The following is a 17,255-nucleotide window of genomic DNA, read 5'->3' on the forward strand; positions in this document are numbered from 1 at the left end:
ATTTAGTAAAAATGGACATTTTACCAAAAGCAATCTACAGATTCAATGCAATCCCCATCAAAATACCAATCCAATTCTTCAAAGAGTTAGACAGAACAATTTGCAAATTCATCTGGAATAACAAAAAACCCAGGATAGCTAAAGCTATCCTCAACAATAAGAGGACTTCAGGGGGAATCACTATCCCTGAACTCAAGCAGTATTACAGAGCAATAGTGATAAAAACTGCATGGTATTGGTACAGAGACAGACAGATAGACCAATGGAATAGAATTGAAGACCCAGAAATGAACCCACACACCTATGGTCACTTGATTTTTGACAAAGGAGCCAAAACCATCCAATGGAAAAAAGATAGCATTTTCAGCAAATGGTTCTGGTTCAACTGGAGGGCAACATGTAGAAGAATGCAGATCGATCCATGCTTATCACCCTGTACAAAGCTTAAGTCCAAGTGGATCAAGGACCTCCACATCAAACCAGACACACTCAAACTAATAGAAGAAAAACTAGGGAAGCATCTGGAACACATGGGCACTGGAAAAAATTTCCTGAACAAAACACCAATGGCTTATGCTCTAAGATCAAGAATCGACAAATGGGATCTCATAAAACTGCAAAGCTTCTGTAAGGCAAAGGACACTGTGGTTAGGACAAAACGACAACCAACAGATTGGGAAAAGATCTTTACCAATCCTATAACAGATAGAGGCCTTATATCCAAAATATACAAAGAACTCAAGAAGTTAGACCGCAGGGAAACAAATAACCCTATTAAAAAATGGGGTTCAGAGCTGAACAAAGAATTCACAGCTGAGGAATGCCGAATGGCTGAGAAACACCTAAAGAAATGTTCAACATCTTTAGTCATAAGGGAAATGCAAATCAAAACAACCCTGAGATTTCACCTCACACCAGTGAGAATGGCTAAGATCAAAAACTCAGGTGACAGCAGATGCTGGCGAGGATGTGGAGAAAGAGGAACACTCCTCCATTTTTGGTGGGATTGCAGACTGGTAAAACCATTCTGGAAATCAGTCTGGAGGTTCCTCAGAAAATTGGACATTGAACTACCTGAGGATCCAGCCATACCTCTCTTGGGCATATACCCAAAAGATGCCTCAACATATAAAAGAGACACGTGCTCCACTATGTTCATCGCAGCCTTATTTATAATAGCCAGAAACTGGAAAGAACCCAGATGCCCTTCAACAGAGGAATGGATACAGAAAATGTGGTACATCTACACAATGGAATATTACTCAGCTATCAAAAACAACGAGTTTATGAAATTCGTAGGCAAATGGTTGGAACTGGAAAATATCATCCTGAGTGAGCTAACCCACTCACAGAAAGACATACATGGTATGCACTCATTGATAAGTGGCTATTAGCCCAAATGCTTGAATTACCCTAGATCCCTAGAACAAAGGAAACTCAAGACGGATGATCAAAATGTGAATGCTTCACTCCTTCTTTAAATGAGGAAAAAGAATACCCTTGGCAGGGAAGGGAGAGGCAAAGATTAAAACAGAGACTGAAGGAACACCCATTCAGAGCCTGCCCCACAGGTGGCCCATACATATACAGCCACCCAATTAGACAAGATGGATGAAGCAAAGAAGTGCAGACCGACAGGAGCCGGATGTAGATCGCTCCTGAGAGACACAGCCAGAATACAGCAAATACAGAGGCGAATGTCAGCAGCAAACCACTGAACTGAGAATAGGTCCCCCGTTGAAGGAATCAGAGAAAGAACTGGAAGAGCTTGAAGGTGCTCGAGACCCCAAAAGTACAACAATGTCAAGCAACCAGAGCTTCCAGGGACTAAGCCACTACCTAAAGACTATACATGGACTGACCCTGGACTCTGTCCCCATAGGTAGCAATGAATATCCTAGTAAGAGCACCAGTGGAAGGGGAAGCCCTGGGTCCTGCTAAGACTGAACCCCCAGTGAACTAGACTATGGGGGGAGGGTGGCAATGGGGGGAGGTTTGGGAGGGGAACACCCACAAGGAAGGGGAGGGGGGAGGGTGATGTCTGTTCGGAAACCGGGAAAGGGAATAACACTTGAAATGTATATAAGAAATACTCAAGATAATAAAAAAAAATAAATAAAATAAAAAAAATATATATATAAATAACCTTTAAAACACCACCGTCTTATAAATTAAACCATTTTATGATACCCAATCTCTTTAAAACTCCAAAATCTTTTTTAAAAGTTCAAAGTCTTTCAGTAGTGGGCTCCTATAAAAATCAAAATAAACAAATACTTTCTTCAAAAGGGAAGAACCAGGGCACAGTCACAATATAAACAGAATTTATCCAAACTCCATCAATGTAAATAACTAAGTGTCCAGGTATCTGAGATTTACTCCCCATCTCCTGTGCTCCTAAAAGAGCCTTGGGTCACTTCTCCAGCTTCATCTTCTGCAACACACAGCTGATCTTCTAAGCTCAAGCTGGCTCCCTGGGGGTCATCGCATAGTTCTGGCATCTCCAAAATGCTGGGGTCTCTGCTGAAACTAGACTGCACTCTCACCAATAGCCTGTCTTCAATTTCTCTGCATGATCCCTTCAATCCAGAGCCTTCAACTGCTACTGGCCTGCACCTTCATCCATGGCCTCTCCTGGCCTCTTACCTTATTAAGCCCCAGCTGTTCTCCATGACCTTCAAAACTAGTATCACCTGGGTGACTCTTAAACTACCAAGTTCAGCTACCAGTGTGAGGGACAACCTTGGCCATCTCTGGAACACAGCTTCTGTGTACTCTCAGAAAACTCTTCTCAGAAGATTTCACTTCAATGGTATTGGTCCCTTCTTTTTTTATTGGATATTTTATTTATTTACATTTCAAATGTTATCCCCTTTCCGTTTCCCCTCCACAAACCCCATATCCCATCCCCCTCCCTCTACTTCTATGAGGGTGCTCCCTTAATCACCACTAATTTCTTAGCTCCAGCTAACCAACAACAACGGCTTCTATAACACAAAGATTCCACATCAATAGTGCTGGTCTCTTGTTAATTATGGCTGACTCTTCAGTCCCAGCTAACCAGACTCTGGGATATCAACAGCACAAGAAGTCCCAAAGAGGCACAAGAGAAAAGTAAACAAAGAGGCTTAATAGCAAACCCTTTACTTGCTCCCAGAACACCAGCAGCCAGGCTTACACAGAACTATGAGCTCAAACAGCCTAGTAACCACTCACCATCATTGCTGTTGTGACTATAGGGTAAGCATAGAGAGCATAGAGAGGATGCTGGGAAGTAGGAAGACAGGGAAAGACAAGCTTTATCCTCAAGTTTTATTGCAGAAGTCTGAAGATAAGTTGCAGATGTGGCTGCTGTATCACACATGAGTCAGTAGGTGGCAGAGAGAAAAGAGGTTATGTCTACACTCAGTGTTCTGACCTGAGAACATCTATCTGAATGTAGTAGCCTGACATTTCCTGAAAAAAGTGACCCTGAGACCACCACCAGTCAGACACCAAGCAGGCCCAGATGGGCTCCAGGACAGGGAGCAAGCCAGAAGAGACTAGAAAACCCCTCTTGGGGGTTGGGGATTTAGCTCAGTGGTAGAGCGCTTGCCTAGCAAGCTCAAGGCCCTGGGGTTCAGGCCCCAGCTCCGAAAAAAAAAGAAAAAAAGAAGAAAAGAAAAGAAAACCCCTCCTGGCACCTTGGCCCAGGCAGTAGAGAGCCTAAGACAACCACCCTGGCATAGGGCTACTCAGGCAGACCTGTCAAGGAGCTAGCCTGAGACGACCACCAGACCAGCACCACGGAGCCTGGACAGTGGGCTAGCCTGAGATGAACACCAGTTGGGTGCTGGGCAGGCCTAGTGGGGCAGACTATGCCCAAGATGACCCCTGAGTGATGCCATCATGCATGAGTAGGGCATAGCACTCCTGAGATGACCCCAGACTCTCAGAGACCCTAGGTGCCACTCAGAGGAGCAAATGCAAGTTAGTAGTGGAGAAACAGAAGAGAAAGAAACAGAGGAATATGGGTACAATGAAGAGAGGTAGAACTGAAGACTCAAGGGTAGTGAGGAATAGCCTAATGTGATGCCACCAGGGACCATGGTGGGGTCATGGCCTCTGCTGCCACTGGGGGCCATGTCTGAGTCCATGACCATGTAGCAGCAAGCGAGTGAGGGAGGGGCCTCTGTGCATAAGCGTTCTCCTTTCTCTGCTTTCTGGGCAGCAAGAGGGACCATCCCTTCCACACCATGATGGGCTGTACGCCTCTGAACTATGAGCCAGAATAAGCCTTAGATTGTCCATTATCAGGTATTTGGGTAGAAAAGGAATAAATTCAAAGAAAATTCTAAGGCATGGCCTAGGCTGATCTTTCAAGGGATCTCACCAAGACAAAACCCAGCCGCCCCTAGAAGAAACCCATCAACAATAGCCTGGACATGCCACTTCCCTGTCTCCATTTCTACTCTTTCCCAGCACTTTCTGGAATCGCCTTCCATGTTAACTTCTTTTAATTAAAACCTTGACTAAAGTCTCTGTTAGAAGGAACCTGAGCTAAGATAAACAGATTCTATTAGGTCCTGCACCAAGGGTTCAGCTAAGGTGAGTGACATTTACATGCTTTAAGTTCTCACTTTTATACCCAGCATGGCTCCCCTTTCAGCAGCTTCAAACTCTGCTAGTGCCAAAGTAAGAGTCTTGGGTACTGCCCGGCTCCCAAAGAAAAGGATGGGACAACCCAGATGATTCCACAGAGAATGTACAGCTTTCAGGCTGGAGAAGACAGGCCTGTTTGTGCAGGCCTCACAAAGTTGGAGGAAAGGCTTGAGTTATACATGTCAGGTTGCTTGGCATCAAAAGTCATTCCGCTGGGAATCACATGGCCTCCATCACAGGAAGTGCTCCTTTTCAGTTGGGGAAAACTATGTAGGGTACGTCAGAGGCAAAGTCATATGTGAACAAAATTACTGAATTCACCACATAGAAACTTAGCACAGTTGAGGTATAAAATATATCCTAAACAGGAAATCAAAAGTTAAGCAATAAGCTGGAAAAAATTGCAATATATGTGGCAAGGGTTAAAGAACTTAGTGAATCAGGGCAGGAGGCAGATGCCAAATAATCTTTATTCATAACCTTCATCAGCAGAGCTGCTGTGAAAGGAGTTGTCAGCTCACAGCAGATATTTGAAACTGTGCTGACTAAAGAGGAAAATTTAAATGCTCTGCTTGTAACGAGAAGTCAGCATTTATCAATGGCTGTGCAACTAGTGGAGATTATAGAGAAATCCAGGAAGACCTGCCCTCCCACCTCCACCCTCTTCACCTCCCACACTTGCCCCTGTAGGCATGGTTTCTCACTGAATGAAGAGAAGGAAGGGAAATGTCAGTGAGGCTGAGTTAGCAAGTATAAGCTATAAAACAACTTTCAGCCAGTCACCTGGGCCTTCCTAAAAGTTAACAAAGACCCAGCAAGCTACAGAGAAAACAGGATAATCGTTCAATAGTAGTCCTAGTTCAATAAGGTTAATTCTTACGATTCCAGGCAGAAGTGGGCTTCAGTTCTTTGGTTAGTGCCCTCCCCCTGGCTTTCTTTTGGGTGGGTTGCTTAGATGTAAAAACAAAAGGAAATCTGAAATAACTTTTGATACATTAAAAAGCACAAATTATGTACCTTTTACCAAGAACAAAGGAAGTCTTGTACAGACAGGCCTCAACTGAAACTCTGCCTTTAGTTTACTCAGACCTCAAAGGCCTTTGGTCTCTTTTTCCTATCTCTAGACCTCTTTTTAATATTATTAAATTTATTTATTTATTCATTTTACATCCCAATATCAGCCCCCACTCCTACCAGTACCCCGTCATGAAGCTTCACCCTCCATTTCTCCCTCCCCTTCTCCTTTGCAAAGGAGGAACCACCCCAGTATCAACCCACATACTATCCCCCCCCCCCTCTCCCTACCTCACTCAGGCACATCAAGTCACTGAGAAACTACACGCATCCTCTCCTACTGAGGCTAAACAAGGCAGCCCCGTTAGGGGAATGGTATCCTCAGGCAGGCAGGCGACAAATTCAGGGACAGTCCCGGCTTCTGTTGTTGTAGGACTCAAATGAAGACCAGGCTGCACCTCTTCTATACATGTGCAGCGGGCCTAGGTCTAGCCTATGCTCACTCCTTAGTTGGTGGTCAGTCTCTGGGAGCCCCCAAGTGTTCAGGTTAGTTGATTCTGTTAAAGTCAGTTATCCTCTTTGGGTGTCTCAATCGTTCCCCCCAACTCTTCCGTAAGACTCCACAAGCTCCATCTAATGCCTGGCTGTGGGTCTCTGTATCTTTCTCCATCTGCTATTGGGTGGAGCCTCTCAGGGAACAGTTATGCTAGGCTACTGTCTGCAAACATAACAGAGTATCATTAATAGTGTCTGAGATTGGTTCTTGCCCGTGGAATGGCTCTCAATTTGGGGCAGTCATTGGTTGGCCATTTCCTCCATCTCTGCTCTGTCTTTGTCCCTGCAGATCTTGTATGCAGGACACATTTTGGGTTGAAGGTTTTGTGGGTGGGTTGCTGTCTTTTTCCCTCCACTGGGAGTTCTTCCTGGCTATAAGAAATGCCACTTCAGGATCCATATCTCCTGTTAGGAGTCTCAGCTACAGTTACCCCGATAGACACTCTGTAGCCTTCCCCCATCCTAGTTCTCTGGAACTTCCTAGAGATTGCCCCTTAAATTTATGGGACACTATGAAAGCAGTCGCTAAGGTCTTTGGTTTCTAAAACAAACAGAAGCAAGAATTTCTTTCCAAGTTTTTTAGAGCTATTCCTACCAGGCAGGATGTGTTTGGAGCCCCAACAAGATGAATTGAGACTAGCGTGGGGACCCTAAAAGGAGCCAATAGGTGGAGGGGCCACATAGCATTTCTATCCTTTCAAGTGGCATCAAATCAGTGGCTCCTCTGCTCCCAACCCCGTGGATGTGTGAACAGCTGAGGAGAACTCAGTCTGCCTTCTAGAGTAGGTGGTGTTGCTCCTGGCCTGGAAGAAAGACACCTGAGGAGTCTGGCTGAGAACGGACAGTCACAGAGATTTCCTCCCACTCACTGCCCCAGCCTTCAGACCTTTTGCAAAATTTTACAACAAAGACACTTCCCACAACGTTGTTCTACTACTACAGAAGAAGAGGAAGAGGAGGAGGAGGGAAGGAGGGGAGGAGGGGAGGAAGAGAAACAGGCATGCCAGCCCCACCATACTTCCCACCCAACTGGTCTTCCAGATTCACCACAGGTAGCCTGTACCCCTTTCTATATTCCACCTCAGCAATAGACATACACATTTTTCTGAGGAAAATAATTTTATTATTAGGTAAAACCCTAAGTGTTTAGCACCTTGGGAAGGAAAGAGCTTCAAACAAAGCTCTGAGCACAGCCTAGATGTCCATCAACAGATAATGAGGAAAATGTGGAGCATAGATACAATGGAAATTTATTCAGACATAAGGAACAGAGAAATTATGGCATTTGTAGGTTCCAGTGACCCAGACTCAGAAAGACAAATACGATGTTTCTCATATGAACCTCTACTGCATTCTCATTTTATATATGTGGGTGTTGGATCGTGGAGTGAAAGGGGTGGCCATGAGAAGTTCGGAAGTAGTAGTAGGTGGAGCACATGCGACATGAAAGCAGAACAGAGACTCCTGGGGGGCTGGGGGGAACAGATGGGAGGTGCAGGAGGGAGGAGGGGAGAGTTGTCTGGAGAATTTCCACCCTGATAGTGGCACTTCACAGCCTTTTCCACACCCCTCAAGAGGTCACAGTGACAAGCCAAGCTTCACTCTGAAGACCCAGAGAGTGTATTTAGGATCGCTAACCAAGCATAGATCTGGCAGGAACATAGGTGATCCCCAGACAGCCCCATTGACAGTCTGCACCCAGCCTGTAGACTCCATGTTTTCAAAAACATGATGCAAACATGGCAAAATGGTGTACATATCGACTGACTGGAGTGACTGGTTACTCCCTCAAGAACCAGTGACCCTCCAGCCCCCTTCCTCTGTGAAGAGCATCAGGAAACAGCAAGAAATGCTGCAGTGATGTTCAGCAAGGAGGCAGGCACTGCTACACTCATGAATATGGGGACTCTTTGGTTCCTGGGGATAGCACTACACAATGAGAATCCACAGGGACAAAAAGAAGTGAGATCATGAAATCCATTATGTTGTGTGCTGATTTAAAAATAAAACAACTAAAAATTATGAAAAAGGTGCATGAGGTAAGAAAGTAGACTGTGCAAAACTCATAATTCTGACCAGAGTATTTCATGTTCATCAACACAGTCATGATTGAAGGCCTCGCATGTCAAGAATATACTTGACAGATAAGTGAAAGCTGTTATGCCTACCTTCTCTTTCTATAGAAGTCAAGTTAGATCACATTGGCCAATATTTTTTTTCTTTTTAGAAGCAGTTAATAAGGTTGTCTTTGTTTAAATGTTTATATCATATGTGTGTCAACCATCAGTGATTAAAAATAAAATTTGATAACCTATGCTAGGAGGTAGATTACTTTGTCTTTGTATGTTTTTATGTGATTATACTATAGAATCTTTATTATACAAAGAAAGAAAGGTCACGTAGTCCAGAGGTGGAAGGGAAAAGTTGTATGTCAGACATTCAATTAAAAAATACTTTTCTAGACACAGCCAGAATACAGCAAATACAGAGGCGAATGCCAGCAGCAAACCACTGAACTGAGAATAGGTCCCCTATTGAAGGAATCAGAGAAAGAACTGGAAGAGCTTGAAGGGGCTCGAGACCCCAAAAGTACAACAATGCCAAGCAATCAGAGCTTCCAGGGACTAAGCCACTACCTAAAGACTATACATGGACTGACCCTGGACTCTGACCCCATAGGTAGCAATGAATATCCTAGTAAGAGCACCAGTGGAAGGGGAAGCCCTGGGTCCTGCTAAGACTGAACCCCCAGTGAACTAGTCTATGGGGGGAGGGCGGCAATGGGGGGAGGGTTGGGAGGGGAACACCCATAAGGAAGGGGAGGGGGGAGGGGGATGTTTGCCCGGAAACCGGGAAAGGGAATAACACTCGAAATGTATATAAGAAATACTCAAGTTAATAAAAAAAAAATAAAAAAAAATACTTTTCTAATTTTATAGTATAATAATACAAGTAATTGGTTATAACTTGTTTTCTTGGACATATATATTAAAACTTAAACTCTAACTAAAACAGCCTCCCTACTTTCAATATGGTTGTACTGTAACAGAGGTCTAAAACAAGTGTCTATCGGGGTTGGGGATTTAGCTCAGTGGTAGAGCGCTTGCTTAGCAAGCGCAAGGCCCTGGGTTCGGTCCCCAGCTCCGAAAAAAAGAAAAAAAAAGAAAAAAACAAGTGTCTATCTCTGAGTGAAGAAAGTAGTCAGAATTGCACATGTTCAAGAAATGGTAGGAGAACAGGAAATAGAAACAAATAGGCAGAACTCCTCAAGGGTGTAATCCAGGAGTGAGAAGTAGAAGGGGATTAAAGAAGAAAATATGGGCTGGAGAGATGACTCCGCAGTTAGGAACACTGACTGCTCTTCCAAAGGTCCTGAGTTCAATTCCCAGCAACCACAAGGTGGCTCACAACCATCTGTAATGGGACCTGATGCTCTCTTGTCTCTGAAGACAGTGACAGTGTACTCATATACATAAACTAAATAAATCTTAGAAAATAAAAAGAAAATATAAGGCAAAGGAGTAATGGATGGGGAAAGGTTATCAGAATGATGCAGGGAAACTCTCAGGGTCCTTGGCTATCATCGCTTCCAGAGATTTCCACAAAGCATGTATATGAGTTGGGACTTAGAGAAAAGGAGAAAAACATTCTGATAGACGTGTAACTCCAGACTCCTCCAGAACCAGCTTCCCTTATACTTGATCTCATGTAAGAGAGAGAGAGAAAGAGAGAGAGAGAGAGAGAGAGAGAGAGAGAGAGAGAGAGATTGACCAAGCCTGTGCTTTAATCAGCACCACTGGATTTTACTTGTTACCACTGTCTTTGCAATTGGTGTCTAGTGTGTTTGCTTGTTTTTTTAATAAAAATCTTTCAGAACTGCCCAGTGATGTTAGACATTAAGTCCAACTATGTTTGATTCGTATTGCAGCCTCAGCAACAAGTACCTATGGGTGACTGTGCCTCAGCTGGTACATAGAGGTGAGGAGGGAGTCCATTACCAGAACACCTAAGACCCAAATAGATTCCTCAAAACAGACATTTCTGATACTTAACAGTAGGAAATATATCTGCTATTTATAGACTCTCAAGCCCAAATGTACTATTGTTGGACTCAAAGGCAACTTTTGTTTTTTCTCTTGATAACTGGAATGACACACTTAGTCATAGTGTATAGACTATGCACTATGCATAGAATATATTTAAGAAGAGAAAGAAGTGCATAGAATAGATTTAAGAAGGGGTTGGGGATTTAGCTCAGTGGTAGAGCACTTGCCTAGGAAGCGCAAGGCCCTGGGTTCGGTCCCCAGCTCCGAAAAAAAGAACAAAAAAAAAAAAAAAAGAAAAAAAGATTTAAGAAGAGAAAGAAGAGGGAGGGGTTTCTTCTGGTGTTCACCTTCCCAAGCCTCCTGACTACTCAGTTCCCACAGCTCTTGGCTTACACCAGAAGTGGACAGCAATGGGTGGCTGCTGTCTCCAGGAGCATCCTGTGGATGGTGCTCTGCCCCAAAGGCAGAGCAATTCACTCTGCGTTCTTTCTCCATCTCTGAGTAGGCTGGGCTGGGCACCCTCCAGGAGAGTTGACTTTCAGTGAAGAGACCTGCCTGGTTGGGAGAGTGGGTTAGTGGGCATTTCTTTGAAAGTTGCTCCTTCCTTGCTCTTTCTTCCTCTTTCTCACTCTTCCCCCACTCCCCCAAACCCCCCCCCCCGGGCAGTGATTGTTCTTTCAAATGCTGTTCCTTAAAGTTGTCTTTACCTCCTAGTAACCAGACCTCTGCTACTTCCTGGTAATAGTTAACACTTTAACCTTTCCTTTCCAGCTGACTGCTCTTTACTTCCTGGTTGGACGAATGAGTACTTCAGAGAGGCAATTTGAACACACTTTCTCTCCCTGATAACAAAACCTTAAAAAGCCTTTGACCTGGCATTAAGGACAGATGTGTGAATTTGCTAAATTTAAAAGCCAAGATTAGGATCCACGAAAGACAATAGGCTTTACCTCCTAGTGGCAAAACCCACAAAATAAAATCAACAGCCATTTACTCCACAAAAGAAACCTCTGTGGGCTTCTCTGAGAGACCTGTCACTCAGAAGTTGCCGCACTTCCACTTCATAGGTAAAGTCACAGTCCAACGCTGTAGTCAAAAAGGTAATTGGTTATTTGTGGCCATGATTTTATCTAACATTCGAGTAATCTCACGGGCTCATTTTAGAACCCACAAGTCAGTCAGGGCAAAAGGCGGGGTCTTTGGTACCAATATTAAAAACCCAATCTTACTCAGTTTTGATTTTGAGTTGCTCTCAGCTAGACCACGTTTCAGCACTAGGGGGCAATATCCTCATTCAGATCGTACTCCCCACTGACAGAAGTAGTTCTTACTCGCAATTCTTCCCAATGAGAAGATTAACCCAGTAAAAGGAAGAAATTATATATCATCCAGAATTCACTTAGGAGCTGGAGAGGAATACTCTCCACTGGTTTTCATTTTTATTTTTGAAGTTGCAATGTGAACGATTCTTTAAAGAAAGCCCAAGCCTCCCACCAGTCTCTCTTGTCTTCCCCTTGTCAACTAGTCACCAGAAAACTCTCCACTTTTTTGTTCAAGAGTGGGTTTCAGATTTAGGAAGTAGTTTATGGGTACAGTGAAGCATGCCTTCTAGTCCCAGCACAGAAAGGGAAAAACTGGAAAGAAAAAAGCAAATGAATTTTATCCCAACATTGTAAATTGCCAAGTGAGGAGCCCTATCCCTGGTAGTTCTGCACATGGTCGATCACAGACTGGTTCTATAGCATGAAGGAAAAATGTCCTAATTCACTTTCTGCTGCCTTGGAACAAGAGCAGTTTCGGAGAGGATATGGCTTACTTGGCTTTCAGATTGCAGTCGATCATGGAGGGGAAAGTAAGAACAGGAAGTTAAGGCAGGATTGAAACAAAGACCATGAGGATCACTTCTTACTGTTCTGCTCTGTGGCCTATGCTCAGAGACCTTTCAAAATACAGCCCAGGCCCAGCAGCTAGGAATGGCATCACCCACAATGGGCTGGGCATTCCCATATTAATTAGCAATAAAATACTCCAGTGACCTGCCAATCTGATGCAGGCAATTCTTCAGTTGAGACTTCCTCACGTTAATAACCAAGCTTAGTTATCACAAAGAGAGGGCTTGGCTAGTTAAACTTCAGTGGAGAACAAAATCCTGGTTTGCCAGTGTTAGGTAATATATGATCTCATTTTATCAGAGTAGTCTGGTCAATACAGGTCAGAACATGTTGTGCTCTTAGTTGGAAAAAAAATTCAGAGTCCTCAGCTCACCCATCAGGATACCCTGCCCCAGCACACCTGTTTGCTAACCCTCAATGTATATAACTCTCAATGTATATAAACCAAAGATACAGTTTTGAAGACGGAGAACCTGACCATAGAATGGTACTTACATCCAGCAGTAATTATATCCAGAAATGAAGATTCCTCAACACATTGCTTTATCGCATGAGTTTGTAATAAAGCAGAATAATACGAAAAGTTAGAGTTCTCCAACAGAATGAACTGAGGCTCTATTTGCGCCTAAGTCCCTGAGCTGATTGCCAGCATACAGTCTGTCTTCTGAGTGCTGGATTCCATATCACAGCAGTAACACTTGTCACTTGCCAACACCAAGGCTCGGCACTTGATTTACTACACAGCAGCAGCAGCAGCTCTGTACAGTGACATGAGTCCATCTCTCTCTCAGTGCTATCTGTCCAGTCAGTCTCTGGTAGGAGGAAGGTGGTTTTTTTTTTTCAACATATAAATTTTTTATTGTCCCCAAAGAGCCCAAATTGTCCTTGTGACCAGGATCTTGTTTCTGGAGCCAGGAAACTGAGGTCTCACTCATCAGCCTGCTGCACAGTTTCCTTCTCAGACACATAGATGCCCTCCAAAAACTTTCTGATATCCTTGTTTTTAATCATTGTGGTTTGCTGAGTCAGAGCCACTGAATTTGAAACAAGTTCAATATCATTTCCTTCAAGGATTAATTCATCCTTTTGGGCTTGAGAGATAGAACAAGCAACACCTGTCCTCATCCGAATCCTGCGAATGTATTTACCACCCTAAGAAATTTTGAATTTCAACCAAAGACCCATTCTCCTGAATAATGACGTTGATAGGGAAGGGAGCATACACAGACTTCATCTTGTAATGGAAGCCCAGTGATCATATCACCCTTGATCATATTCTGAATATGACTGCAGATGGTTCTAACAGTGGCCAGTTCCTTTCTGTTACCCCACCATTTGTCAACACAGAGCCTTTTCTTTTTCTTTCCAAGAAAACTCAGCTCCACACTAATGTGATTGAAGTCCCTCCGCAGAGTTCCCCTGGGACCCTTCACTATGACTGTGGGCCCCTTTAGAGTGAGTGATGTTGACATTTTCTGTAATGTCAACAGTCTGATTGCTGAGAATGGTCTTCATTCTTGAAGTAGATGGTGCCAGAAGGTGTCTTTTACCATTCACACAAATGCACCCAAAGTATGCTGTCAGGAAAAAAATCCCCTATAACAGCATATCTTATTTAGTCACTGCATCTGTCTGAGGTGACTCCTATGGGTCTCATTCTACAGTTCTGCTCCCTGTGCTACACAGTGTATGTGAGAAAGGGGGAAGCTATACCCACAGCTCTGTTCACAGCCAATACCAAGAGATCCTGACACAAACCTGCTAAAAGCTCTGAGGTCAATGCTTCAGTTTCCTTTCCTGTTGCTGTGATAAAATACTCCAGCAAAAGCAACTTAGTGGAGAATGGATCTGTTTGGCTGGCAATCGCAGGTCATGGCCCATCCTAGCTAGGAAGTCATGGAAGAGGATCAAGAGAAACAAGCACATTACACCCACAATCAAGGGCAGAGAGCAATTGATTATTGTGCAGTCTGCTTACTGTTCAGCTTCCCCTTCCTTTACACAGTCCAGAAGCTCTGCCCAGGGAATGGTCCCACCCACAATTAAGGCTGATCTTCACACACCAGTAACATAATCAAGACAATACCTCCCAGACCCTCTCAGAAGCTAACCTCAATCTAGGTAATCCCACACAGGTGGGCCCAAAGGCTAACCTCCTGGTGACAATCAACTCCCACCACCCAGTGACCAGTATATCACAAGGAGTTGCCATGTCACTTTTCCAAAGTCCCCACATGTGCCTTCCTCTCCAAAGTAAGTGTATAAAAGGAGACATGCAAGTAGAAGTCTACTGCACTGGCTATTGTATGGTGCAAAATAACAGCCACATAAAAGCACATAAGTATATACCGCCAAGGATAAAGTGAAGACTCTTACCTTGTCCACCCAGTTTAGCTACCCTTACCCCAGAAGACAGGCCACCTCACCCATAGGGCCTGCACAGCTACATCTTCCTCACTCTTCTGAGAGGTAACCCTGTCCTGAATTTTATGCTAATACTCTTTAAAAATATTTGTATTCTCACATATAATTGCGGTTCATTGCCCCCTATACATAAGTATTTCTTGGCTTCCTTCTTTATTCTAGGCCTGATGGACTCTATGTTATCTCTCAGTTGGGACCATGAACTTTCTAATACAAGGATTCAGAGTTATGAAAGCATGAAATTTCCTGAAATAGCACCTATGGGGAGAATTACTGGGTCATTAGCTATGCTAATTTTCAAATTACTAAATTACAGACTATTTTCCCAAAATGGTTGTAGTAATTCACACTGCTGAGGTGGAGTTGCTTCTTCTGACTGGTACAGACATTTTATTTAGCTTCTATCAAAGTTGTAAACATAAGATGCCCTATGGAATAAGAAATACATAATCCACATTTCCATTATCAAATATGAGTTCCCATATTTGGGACCATTTTGTTTCTAAATACATTTTGTTCAAATTACATCCTTGCAAATTCTTAGCAACCTCAGACCTCATTGTTGTTATATCTTCTCTGCCTGTCTCTCTGTCTCTCTCTGTCTTTGTCTATCTTCTCTCTGAACTTGTGTTGGTATTTGAAATTTTCTTCTGTGATATTGCCTATTGTGAATGTTCCTATTCATTTTTAAGGTGTGCAAGATATATTTCATAATGTTCCTATTCCTTACACCTCAGCAGTGACATAGTTCTTGTACTCATCCACTTAAATGTGCTAGCAGGGCTCAAAGGCTCTGAGTACCGATATGAGAAGCGGTTCTTTGTAGTCCTTTCAAGAATGTGTTGAAATGTATGGGACTTCATGTGTTGACTCGTAGTCCCCAAAAATATGTCATTCTAACCTCCAGAGATGGTGACATATTTGGGAATCCAAGAAAAAAGTTCATGGGGCTCTAATCACTGACAGCTGTCCACACGGAAGGGGGCACTTGAACACAAGAACACACAAAGAACACAATGAAGACACCTGAAGAAAATGCCCACTCGGACACAACTACGGAACACCTGGGTCTGCCAGAGGGTAGTGGTGCAAGGAACTGTTTTTCCCTACAGATTTCAGAGCATGAGAACCTGCTGCTCAAGGGATTTCTATTGTTCTAAGTCATTGAGTTTGTTAATCACAACCACCCTGGGAAAGTAAGATAGGAATCTGAAACTTTAGGAAGGATGAGGAAGGAAGCAATTGCTGGCAGAGTTGGGAGGAGATGGGTATGAATGCACCTCTACCGTCCCCTTCCTTGGACACAGTGATGACAATTCTGAAACCAGGCAGCAAAACATGGCAAAAGTTGGAGAGAGAGGTCCACTCTAGCTGCACGAGCCATGTGCACCACAGTGTTGGTACAATCTAGAAGGATTTTTACCAGGAACCACTGCAAGAAAGGTTGAGGAAAGTAGAGGAAGCAGACAAGCAAACCCGACCCCAAGGACAGATCAGACGTTTCAGTGACCAGTTCAAGACACAGAGTTACTATAATTTGTTTATAAATGTTGTGTCACTGTCCTGGTATTTGCTGAGCACCTACATATGTTAACTTTAATGGCAGACAAGCTACCGAGAAAATGTACCTCAAAAGGCAGCTCTGGGGTCACTGTCACTAAAAGCAAGGCAATAATCAAGGACTGATCTTTTCTCATCCAAGAAAATGGTGTGGCTCCAAAATAAAACTGTTAAGAGTCAAGGAGTACAGTTCCACATGCACAGGGTGACTTCAGTCTCCCATACCAAACCAAACAAACCAAACATGTTCAATTACCAGGAAAAAAATGCTTTTTTTTTTTAACCTCAAGCATATTCTGCATTAACACAACTCTTAACCACCAGAAGACAAAAGGAAAAACAAGTACTTCCTCAATCTAACGAGATCAAAGGAGATGCTCAGGTTTCAGGGGACCAGGGATTAAATTCCATCTGGTGAGAGAAATACAAACTCCAGGGCTTCTAAAGAAACTTCTAGGCTGAAGGTATAACTCAGTAGTGTGTCATTTGAGAAGCCCTGGCTTTATGCCAGGCACTGCAGAAACCACCTGTGATAGATGACCCATACCATATGGGAGCTAGAGGCAGCAGGATCAGGGGCTGAGTCTTCCTTGACTACACAACAAGGCTGAGATCAGACTGGAATACTGGAGACTTTGTCCCTAGCTAGGGCCTGAAACATTGAGTGATGGTTCGTATATGCTCAACCCAGGGAGTGGCACTATTAGAAGATATGGCCCTGTTGGAGTGGGTGTGTCACTGTAGTTCTTAGCTTTAAGACTCTCATTCTAGCTACCTAGAAGTCAGTATTCTGTTAGCAGCCTCAGCTCCTCCTGCACCATGCCTTCCTGGACACTGCCATGCTCCTGCCTTGATGATAATGACAGAACCTCAGAACCTGTAAGTCAACCCTAACTAAATGTTGTCGTTATATAGTTGCCTTGGTCGTGTTATCTGTTTACAGCAGTAAAATCCTAACTAAGACACACTGGTAACTTTGTGAAATGTATTTCCATTTTTTGAAGGTGGGAAGAGTCAAGATTTATTACGAACTCATATTTCTCTCAGATTACTTTATATAATCCACAAGAACTCTGCAAGTTGATGGGGTTTTTTTATTCCATTTTACAGATGCAAAAAAGGG

The 17,255-nt window shown here is 43.5% G+C and overlaps 2 pseudogenes; one reads left to right on the forward strand and one right to left on the reverse strand.

The window, feature by feature from the left end:
• Nucleotides 1-3,314: 3,314 nt before the first annotated feature.
• Nucleotides 3,315-3,454, forward strand: LOC120098392 (small nucleolar RNA SNORA17; annotated as a pseudogene).
• Nucleotides 3,455-12,983: 9,529 nt separating this feature from the next.
• LOC147999771 (large ribosomal subunit protein uL6 pseudogene) lies at nucleotides 12,984-13,736 on the reverse strand (annotated as a pseudogene).
• Nucleotides 13,737-17,255: the final 3,519 nt, after the last annotated feature.

The sequence above is a fragment of the Rattus norvegicus genome, chromosome 18 (assembly GCF_021556685.1).
Source record: "Rattus norvegicus strain SHRSP/BbbUtx chromosome 18, alternate assembly SHRSP_T2T, whole genome shotgun sequence".
NCBI classification, from domain to species: Eukaryota; Metazoa; Chordata; class Mammalia; order Rodentia; family Muridae; genus Rattus; species Rattus norvegicus.